At 38.5% G+C, this 10,653-nt stretch overlaps 1 pseudogene; it reads left to right on the top strand.

Moving 5' to 3' along the window:
• The first annotated feature begins 166 nt into the window (after positions 1-166).
• Positions 167-583, top strand: LOC108729654 (putative uncharacterized protein FLJ37770; annotated as a pseudogene).
• The last annotated feature ends 10,070 nt before the right edge of the window (positions 584-10,653 follow it).

Genomic DNA, 10,653 nt, shown 5'->3' on the forward strand with positions numbered 1-10,653 from the left:
ATAAGTTCTTAGAAAATCTGTCAGAGGGCACTCGCAGTGTCATGTCATATTACTTTTTGACAAGTAGCATCTTTCAGCTGATTACTGTCAAATTTTGAGCGGAATTCATCGCGTGGTTTCATTTCTATAGACGATTAAAGTGAACAACTTTTGTAGTTTTTGCAAAATGGAAAAAAACGAGTTTCGTACAATGATCAAACATCTACATATGAAAGGTTTAACGCCGAAAGAAATCAAAGCCGAGTTGGATAATGTTCATAGCACATCTGTATCAGCATTTGCGACTGTATACAATTGGGTGAATGAATTTAAACGTGGTCGTACATCCACATGTGATGCACCTCGTTCGGGACGTCCAATTGAGGCTGATACGCCAGAAATCATCGATAAAGTCCACGATATTGTTTTGACCGATCGATGAGTGAAAGTGCGTGAACTTGTTGAGGCCACAGGCATATCACATGGCACAGTGATTTCAATTTTGCACGAACAATTGGGTATGAAAAAGCTATTGGCAAGATGGATGCCGCATTTGCTCACTGTGGATCATAAGCGCGACCGTGTGACGATTTCAAAACACTAGAGTGTAACTCACTCTAAATCGGCAGTACCCGGCACTTCACCATCAGCTGTTTTCGACCTTCCACGGTCGTTGATACTTGGCGCATCGCCACTTGCAGTCGCCTCGTGCCATACCAGATAACTGATGCAGTAGCTTCGCCTGCGGTCCTCTTATCTCTCGAGGCACCCGGCATCCATCAGCCAGCTGAGATCTCGTCTGTAAGCAGAAGACCTGAGGAATTTCCAATAGTTCGAGACACAACCAGGGAAGCCAACCAAAAGGGGCAATATTAAAGAGATACTATCGACTCCACTTGCTAAACCAGCCACCGTTGAGGAGAACGAGACCTCCACGAATCTTCCTCATCCGAGGAGTTTCCTCACGCTCAGCTTCATCGCCCTGTATCCTACCTTCGCCTTCGAAGTTCCGGTGCTGCTAACACCACCGAGCTCGCCTAGACGTCAAACCTCATGAGCCACAGAAGCGGAAGCAAGGAGCAGGGACTCAATATCATCGAGACTTCTCTTCATCACGCCCGCAATCGCGTAACGCTCGGAAGCGTTTTAATCGACGAAGACGTAGAGAAACCTAGCGACTGATATCCTTCGCTGTCGGGTCCTAGTCAGGGCCCGACCCAAATCGGTCAAAAGTTGGTTATCCTGTAAAATTCACCTTGTCGGGCGACTTTATGACTGGAGCTCTGTCGGTCAAGGGGGTGCTCTGTCGTATAAACAATCTTGCCACATTATAACCCCTAAAACAAGACGTTCACGAACAGCAAATAAAAACGCATATTGATGCGCTCAGTCATAATCCTTTACTCGTATGCTTGGTGATCGACAAGTCGGGCTGACGGCTAGACATAAGAGAGCACAGGAAGAAGACGGCGTGAGAAGGCTTCGCGATTTGCTTCTTTGCACACGAGCGAGGCCATTTCTAGGTCGATAAGACCGAGGACTCAGTGAGACTCGATTATTGGACTTCCAATTTGCAACAGCGTGTCGGAAAAGTGCGTAATTGTATTACCTGTATCTTGGTTGAGAAGAAGCAAGGAAAACATCAATGTTTCTTGTAAACGATCGAAAAGGAAAGCGATTGTATACTCTGTATATCGATCATCTTGGACCGTTGCCTTCAACGAAAAAACCTATAAACACATATATGTGGTTGTCGATGTTTTTTCTCACTTTACATGGTTGTACACTATCAGGTCTATCAGTACACAGGAGATATTTTGACTATACTGGCAGCGATTTTTTGCAATCCACGTTAAATTATTTCTGATCGATGTACGACCTTTACGTCGAACGAATTTAGAGAATATTGTTGAACGGAGAATATTGAACATGTCCTTATAACGATAGGAGTACCTAGAGCAAATGGACAGGTCGAGTCAACAGCACACTCATATCTTTGTTAACCTAATTGGCAGCATCGAAATCAAATGAGTGATATAAATACGTTGAAATGACTCAACAGTATTTGAATACTGTTCCTCACATTGGCGGTTCTCCTTTCCGTGTACTTTTCGGAGCACATCTGAGACTGAAGACCCAACCGGAGATTCGAGAGATATTGGAGAAGGAATGAATTGGATCCTTTCAAGCTGATCCAGATGAGCTATGGCTCGAAGTAAAGAAGAATATAGCCAAAGTACAGCAAGAAAATAAACAGACATTCGATAAAAAAAGAAAGAAGTGAAAATTATCGGGCAGGCGATATAGTGGCCATTAAGCACACACAATGAGGAATGAAATTTGCCGATAAATATTTGAAGCCATACGAGATTACAAGAGTGATGCAAAATCAACGTTATTCAGTCCACGAAATTGGTGAAGACGCGAGTCCCACTCACACAACGATGACCGCTGATTTTATGAAGTCATGGATCACGAGAGCAGTGACGATGAGGATGAAGACAATTCTAACTGACGTTCGAGGAGGAACGTACTTGCAGGACGGCCGAGTGTAGGATTGCATTTCCGCGTTAAATTGCGAATCGAGATATCGCGTTCGATCGCGATAACGATTGTTCTTCACAAGATCGGACTACATCAATCACGTTTCGAAATCAAAAGTATTCGGAGTGGATTGAGTTCGTTCGGCGAAGCTAGACGTACGAAAAGGAAGCCAAGTTCGACGTAAAATCTATATAAGTTGTAAATCACATGCTGCGAATTATACGAGTATAGTTATAAATTACGAGTTATGCATTACGAGTAGAACGAGTAACGGAGACAGAGTTATGAGAGAAATTGTTGTAGCAATTTGCAGAACTCAGAAAAAACTGAAATATAGTCAGTAAAATGCGGTTAAACTGTTAATATTCTTTGAAAGTTTTCGTATCACGATATAACAAATTTGATATTTTTCTATTCTTTCTAATCAAATTTGTTTTTCTAATTTATTTGCCTGACTTCACAAATTCCTACAGCAATATGTGCCAACATCGCATCTCATATAAAACCCAGTAGTTTATAATAGTACGTGGGGTCGAATCCTCCTTATCGAGATACGACGCCAATTTATCCAGACTGGTACTGAGAATCAATAAAACATAATTTTACACAAGTTTTCTGACCATTTTCAGTGTCATCGACATGTTTTGTAAATGAAGTATATTTTTCTTGTGTTATAAGAAGTATGTCTACGTGTCCTTTATACGCAGTAGCTATATCCTTGATAATAATATACGCGTCGCAGTCTGATAGATTATGAAAAACTACGCGAATGCAGTGTGAATCTTTATAATTTAAGTTACAATTTGAATGCGCGGGACCTCTATTATCCGATTAAATGGCAATGATTGCATACCCGCGTGTTGTCTTTTGCGAATGATTTTTCATTCATACACGTGGCAGTGTGTAGCTCTGTTAAATTTTTTTCCACTCGTCTCGCGTAAAATCTACCATAGGTGCACTAATCAACAGGATAGCCTACTTTATACGCTAAATTTTTTAGTTCCTCGACAAATCACGCGACACAATCGTTACCGCGACGAAATTTATACGTAGATAATGAATTGTCCTACGAACAACAGACATACACTGAAAGAAGGATTTGGTAATAATTGCTAAAAGTATTTGTTAACTGTTACTAAATGCTTTGGTGAAATAGTGCCAAATAAATATTGGCTAATGATTACTAAATAATTTAGTTGAGTGAATAAAATATTTAGTTTTGTGGCCACTCGCCACCAGACGTCTAACGGGTCTCGCGGATTTTGGTAAGTACCACAGTTACACGAATTCCCTTTAAATAAGATCCCGATCTAATACTCTCTCGGGCGTCTAAGGCAAGTCCCACTACATCGTCTTACTGATGAGTCCAGTAGTGGGGACCAGGACGAAACCCCGCGGTCGATCATTATAGTTCGAATCAATCACGATCCATCATTCATTTTTCTGGCCTAATCAACTCAATGATACCTCCAAAGTTTAATGAAACAAATTTTAGTGAAGAGTCCATCACAAATTTAGTTCGTTTAAACTAAACTTTGGTAATTGTTACTTCATCATCATTAGGAACTAAATCTCCTACAATAAAAGTGAAATAATAGATTAGTGCGGACATTTCTGCCGCTGTCATTACTAAATATTCTTTTTTCAAATGATCAGTTTTTATTAACGGCATTTTGTTTCCTTCATCAAAATCTGAGTTATGATTGAAGTGTTTAATTCGATCATTTAGTTGTTCTATTGTAAAATACTTTTTCATTATAAAATATTGAATTATTTTTACAAAATCGTACTTGCAAACTTCTTCGAAAAGATCATACATTATATCGCATGTTATATTAATCGGACAATCGAAATAAGAGATTTCATTGAATATAAATTTTTCTTTAATACCATGTGCTAATTCAAACACATCTTTCGAATAGTTTTGAATGGTATGTAATAAATTTTCGTCTTTCGAAATTGCGAAACGTGTATTTGATTTTTCATCAAATACGCGTCAAATCCTATAAAAGTAATTATTGGAGAAATTTTCGTTGAAACCTAGAAGACCATTAAGTCCTAAATTATCATCTGAGAATGTTATTAAAACAAAATATATATTATGTTCACAACCGTTCGTATCACAAAAAATAATTCCTGTATTACTTAAATATTGTAATTCTTTTATTATATTTTGAAAGCATTTTTCGTTCCTAAAATATGTTCGATCTGATGAATATAGTGTACCCGATGAATACAAAAATTTGTAATCATATATTCATTCAGAATTTTGGGTTTTCAAACAATACTTATTCACAAAAAAACAATGAATATTTAATGAGTATTCGTATTATTCTTCTTCTTTTTCTTATGCTAGGACCATATCCTGTTAATAGAATAGCAATAGTTCATATAGAGTGACAATATGGATCAAACGGAGCGTGAGTTGGTAGAGCAAGCCGCTCAATTGAATACGAGAGAAGAATTTCTTGCATGGGAACAGCGTTGCGATGAAATTATCGAATCGCTGGAGGAACTGCACCGGTGATATTCACGCAACTTTGTCTCTTTTCTGCGGATTACGGAGAACACATCGTCTACAGCAGAGTCATATTCATATTCTTCCATGTCTCATCACAATACCGTTCACAATAGTTTTTCAATATGTGCACATTGGGCACATGTTGCACGGAAATACTGTATGCATAGGCTGTATACAATTAGAGCAGGACCGACCGACTAGCGCATCGAAAGAATTGGTATCGTGCTTCCTGACAAGATACATTACGTCGATGTCAGTGTCCGATAGATTAATCATGTATGATACACATACTGCATACGCACCATCTGTCGTATAGTAGCATTGTATCATACAGTGTTTTATACGAACGTTCAGCGCGCGGATTTCCAGAGACGTCACAATTTTAGCAATGCGGTCGGTATCATGTTCACTCTGATCACTCGCACCATTCAGTATCGTCGGATAGTACTTCTTCATCGGACGACTCTTCATCCAGTATCTCCTCAAAGTTATTTATTCCCTCTTCAAACACCTCGTGTACGTATAAGTGCCGAAATTGTTCGACCCATAAAATTAAATCGGCATCGTTTAGTCTCATTTCTCTTATTAAACTTTTTAGATTTAAAATATAAAAGATTTTAAAACTATTTCAAATAGGATTTTTCAACAGGTTAAAAGAAAAGTTCTTTTGCACTTAAATCCCTTGGTATTTTGCACTTTTCCATTCTTTTGTACTTTTTCCGTATTTTTCCGTGGCCGTAGGCCGGTAAAGATAAAGTTGAGTCAACTTTTCGGTTACAACTCAAATCAACAGATTTTTGCCAGCTATTATAAACGGTAATACGGGTTTCCTATCTTCCAACTTTTACGGCACCGGCCTAAGTTAACGGTTACGGCCTATTATAAACGACGCTTTAGAGAGATGGAGTAAGGAATGTGTGTTCGTGAAGGGAGTCACAATTAAGCACAATATTCCATAAGTTACGTTACTACTATATTTAACTATTTATAGATGATACATCGTCAATATTAATTACAAGCAATTTAGTTGAGGACGATAGCACGAAATTGCTAGCATTAAGACTGTAGTAATACTGAGTACAATGGTTGGAACGCAATAATAACAGATCGACACGTGGTGTCCCGTTCGATTATTAACATTGAATTACGTTGGAAAAATAAGATTTTATATATATATATGTATATATAGATATACGTAGTTACCCAATTAGATACACAATTTCGTGCTAGAATTACTATACTACGCAAAGGTCGTTAGGCTACGGTTACTTAGCGACTTAACACATGGTCATACAATTAATTATTGATGCTAAAGTTTATGGAGCAATATTGACTATAAATTGTTAATTTATAAGGTGTCGGCGCGTGTATATACTTATTGGATGCGCTGGCTAGGAATTAGGATATAGTAAGATTTAGAAAGGTTACTCAAAAGAGTAGGAATACCTTGAGAAATAGCACGTTCAATACTTAGAATGACGCGGCAGGCAGTCTTCACGTTAGGTCAATTCCGTTGAGAGTCTGAAAGCAGAGAGAGCAAGGGACGCTTCCTTTGTGATCGGAACGATGTCTGAATATTTGAAAATCTATGGTATCGGTCCTTGATATCACTTACTACTTTACTTGGTCGCCACTCTGTTTGTCCACCAACAGAGAAGGATGTCCTCTTATGTTACCTCGAGTCCTCGTAAATCTTGGTCGCTGCCTGGGATTCCTCGCTGTCCACCTGAAAATACTGCTACTCAAATCTGCTATTCTGCCATTGGTTCAGCTCTACGGGTTGTCGGCGTTGGGTTGAGGTTTTCTGGTTCTTCACGTTATCACTGAAATGTCTTTGTCGCGCGGGAATGGTCTTCGAGTGATCAACACGTGTGGTAAATTTTCAATAACGATATATTAAAATGTCAAAAATGTTACAACAGTTGCATACCAGTGCGCGCCTCGGAATTTGAAGGAAACGCATGTGATAGGTTAACCGTAAGGACCATAATTCAACTATAATATTAAATCTATTATATTACATCACAGTATATTGAGTCTTTGTATTTCACACATTTATATAAACTTAAATTATAAAAACTTCTTTTATAAAAACTTAAACTAGTTTCCATTCTTTTGTTTGAAAATAAAATTGTGTGTGTGTGTGTGTGTGTGTGTGTGTGTGTGTGTGCGTGTGTGTGTGTGTGTGTGTGTGTGTGCGTGTGCGTGTGCGTGTGTGTGTGTTGTATATTAAACTTTCAAACGAAAACGACTTTTAAACAATCATCCTTATTTTGTGGCTTGATTTGAAATAGAAGCTGAGTTTGAATTACAAAATGAAGTTACTGAGGAAATTGTTGGTATGGATGAAGAAGTTGTAGAAGATGCAATCGATGATAGTGGGGTTCGTGTAAATGGTGATGTTATAACTGGCAAACATCTTTCTGAAGAGTGAACAACGTTAAGTGGTATTTTTACAAAACGAGGATTATTAAATGATTGCAATGGAGCCAATGGAGATCTGAACTGTGTGGGATTAGAAAAATAATTTGTAGGAACTTGAAATTGTAAAGTATTTGCATACAAATTTTGCATTAATAATTGAGTTTGTTGCTGTAACATTTTTTCTTGTTGCTTTAATATCTTCATATTGATGGTATTTTTTTCTGCGTGGTTGCTTCATGTTGGATAATTTCCGCTTCTGTAATTGTTACAATGTCTTTAACAGGTTTTAAGTATGTTGCATCTTGTGTGCTATCTTGTAGTAACTTGGTTACGTTTTCTTGGTTAATTCTTTGTACGTATTGGTACGTGTAATTGTTCATAACATCGTATGTGATTCGATATATTTGTTCGTTTGATGGATTACCTTGAGGTTTGATATCCTCGATACTTAGTGCTGTTGCCAGTTTGATTACGTTATTTTGTTTTTCGTCTGAAAATATTTGTGTAAACGCTGCACCTCTGTGTTTGTTCCTTTGTTTGTTATAGAAATCGATTGTTTCCGTCATTCTTGTATAATTTTTAAATCGTAAATCTTCCAACCTTACAATAGGAAGTATTACATGGTAGAAACCATGTCTCTGTCTGTTTTTAAATATTTCAGAAATCCAACATCTTCGTTTTTTCTTTCTTAATTTTATTGCACATGCTATTACTGCAGTACTTGCAAGTATTTCATCTTTTCTTCGTTTTTGAGCGTCTTGATAGATAATATTGTTGCGTCCCGCTGCCCACAAATTTTCAAGACAAAAGGTGGCACCTTTTGGAAAAGGAGAGACAGGGTAGCTAGGGGGTTGTACGGCTGCTGTCACCAGGTCAGTTAATCGGCTGACCGCCGAGAGGGTAGGATTAAGGATCATTCAAGGATGGTTGGCGTGATGAGGGGATGTGCGGAGGTGCTCAATGGCTAGGATGGTGGGTTCGTGGCTAGCGTAGGGCGTTTCACGGGTATATGCTAGATATTCTATAAAGTCATTCAAAACTACGGGGCAGATCTCACACGACTGGATAGTTCCCATACGCGGGATAATTACCGAGCAGTGGCGGCACTCTTCGAAAATGGCGGGCGTCCCGATATGTATGTAGTGTCGCGTTGAAAAATCATAAAAACTCCGCTCGTAAGGGGATTTATCGGCATAACACTCGACACATAGGAAATGATTATTAACGCGATGTAGAAATAAATTGGCTCTACAGCACGTGGCTGTGTTCAACCAGCGCTGATACGGAAGCTCCTGTCGTTCCGGCACACCGAGGCCGTGTCGCGGAGGGCACATGTGAGCGTGTCCTATCGTGTTGGATAATTATCCTGTATACTCAAGGTGTAATTCAACCCTGAGTTGTGCAGATAATTACCCAAGTTATCGTGATTTGTGAATAGAATGAGTGCTATGACTGCTTCCTACCCCCTGGGTGTAAATCAACCCAGAGGATTACAGATCAGAAATAGCGATAATTCTTTTCAGAAATCGCGTCGTAAAATAAATTTAATATGGCCTACCTTTGGACGTCTCTTGGTCCCTTCAAAAGATCTTGTGGTACGGGGCTGGCCTCTTTCTCCCTGTCTAGTCGCCGACTTCCTTCCCGTCTTGTTGGTTCGTCGAGGGTCTCGTAGTTTTTATATTTTTAGTATTACACTCGACGTGATAGTATTTAAATTTTATTATTTAGAGGAGGTGTTATTTCGAATAATTAGTCACAATTGTATAAAAAATAAGTATAATTGGTATATGGTCATAATGATTAATCTAATTCGAATTATTACAATAGGTATGGTAGTAATAGTAATAGTCAATAGCGTGTAATAGAAATATAATGCTTATGTGTCGCGTACTAGTAAAATAATAATTGTAGCGCGTAGCGGTAGACGCGGAATAACTAATGGCTAAATGTTTAACTACTAACGCGTAGCGGTAGGCGCGAAGTAAGTTACTTGTTGAAGACCGGTAACGCGTAGCGGTAGGCGCGAACCGAACTGAGATAGATTATTAATTACTGAGTGAATTTTTCTTTTTGACTGCCTCGCTCCGCTGAGCATCGCCCTTATATATCGCTAGTCTCCCTCCAAGGGACGATCTAATTCTCCCACTAGGAGATCTGCGGACAAAGAAGATGATGCGACTCTTGGTGAAGTCATCCTTCGCGCGATCGAGTTTGGCTTATCTCTAAGGGTGTCTTGTTACTCGGGAGACTCGCAGGTCTCTTGATCGCCTTATCATCTAGACTATACAAGAGGTAATCGTGGTCTCTCTACTGTCTTATCATCTAGACTATACAAGAGGTAATCGTGGTCTCTCTACTGTCTTATCATCTAGACTATACAAGAGGTAATCGTGGTCTCTTTGTTAGTTAGGGGGCAGTTAATAATTATTGAGTAAGGACATTGAATGTTCAAATGATATATGTAAAGTTCCTTAGGGGATGTGAAATAGGAAATTCGAATGATGACAATTATGCTGCGAGGACATGAATATAGGTAATCTGGATGGTAGATGGTGGACGTTGATAGGTCGTGAGTAGGAGTATGGTAAGTGGTATGTTGGTAAGTTGTAAAATATAAGGAAAAAATTTGGATATAAGTGGATAAATGGTAAGTGGTAGTGTCGTTAAGTAGTAGTCAAGCCTTTGGTGAGCGATTTTTAAATGTCGAAAAATGGTGGTTTTTGATTGGCTAAAAATGAGGAGTTCTGATTGGTCGATGTTGAAAGGTGGATTTATGTGTATTGAAAAGGCTAGTTTTGAGTAATAGGTGTTGTTGGGTAGTATTTAAGCTCTTGGTAAGTGATTTTCAATGTTAAGAAATGAAGAGTTTTGATTGGTTGAAAATGAGAGATTCTGATTGGTCGATGTCGAAAGGCGGATTTACATGCATTATAAAAGGCTAGAGAGTGCGTAATAGGTGTTGTTAGATAGTACTCAAGCTTTTGGTGAGTGATTTTTAATGTTAAGAAATGAAGAGTTTTGATTGGTTGAAAATGAGAGATTCTGATTGGTCGATGTCGAAAGGCGGATTTACATGCGTTATAAAAGGCTAGGTTTGAGACCCTTGACATAACAGTTTTATTTTTATTCTAACGATTATTAGACGCGATATATATATATCTATAGTTTTCTTATTCTAGTGATCG

Source organism: Mycetomoellerius zeteki, unplaced genomic scaffold, assembly GCF_001594055.1.
Source record: "Mycetomoellerius zeteki isolate Tzet28-1 unplaced genomic scaffold, Tzet1.0 scaffold79, whole genome shotgun sequence".
NCBI lineage: Eukaryota > Metazoa > Arthropoda > Insecta > Hymenoptera > Formicidae > Mycetomoellerius > Mycetomoellerius zeteki.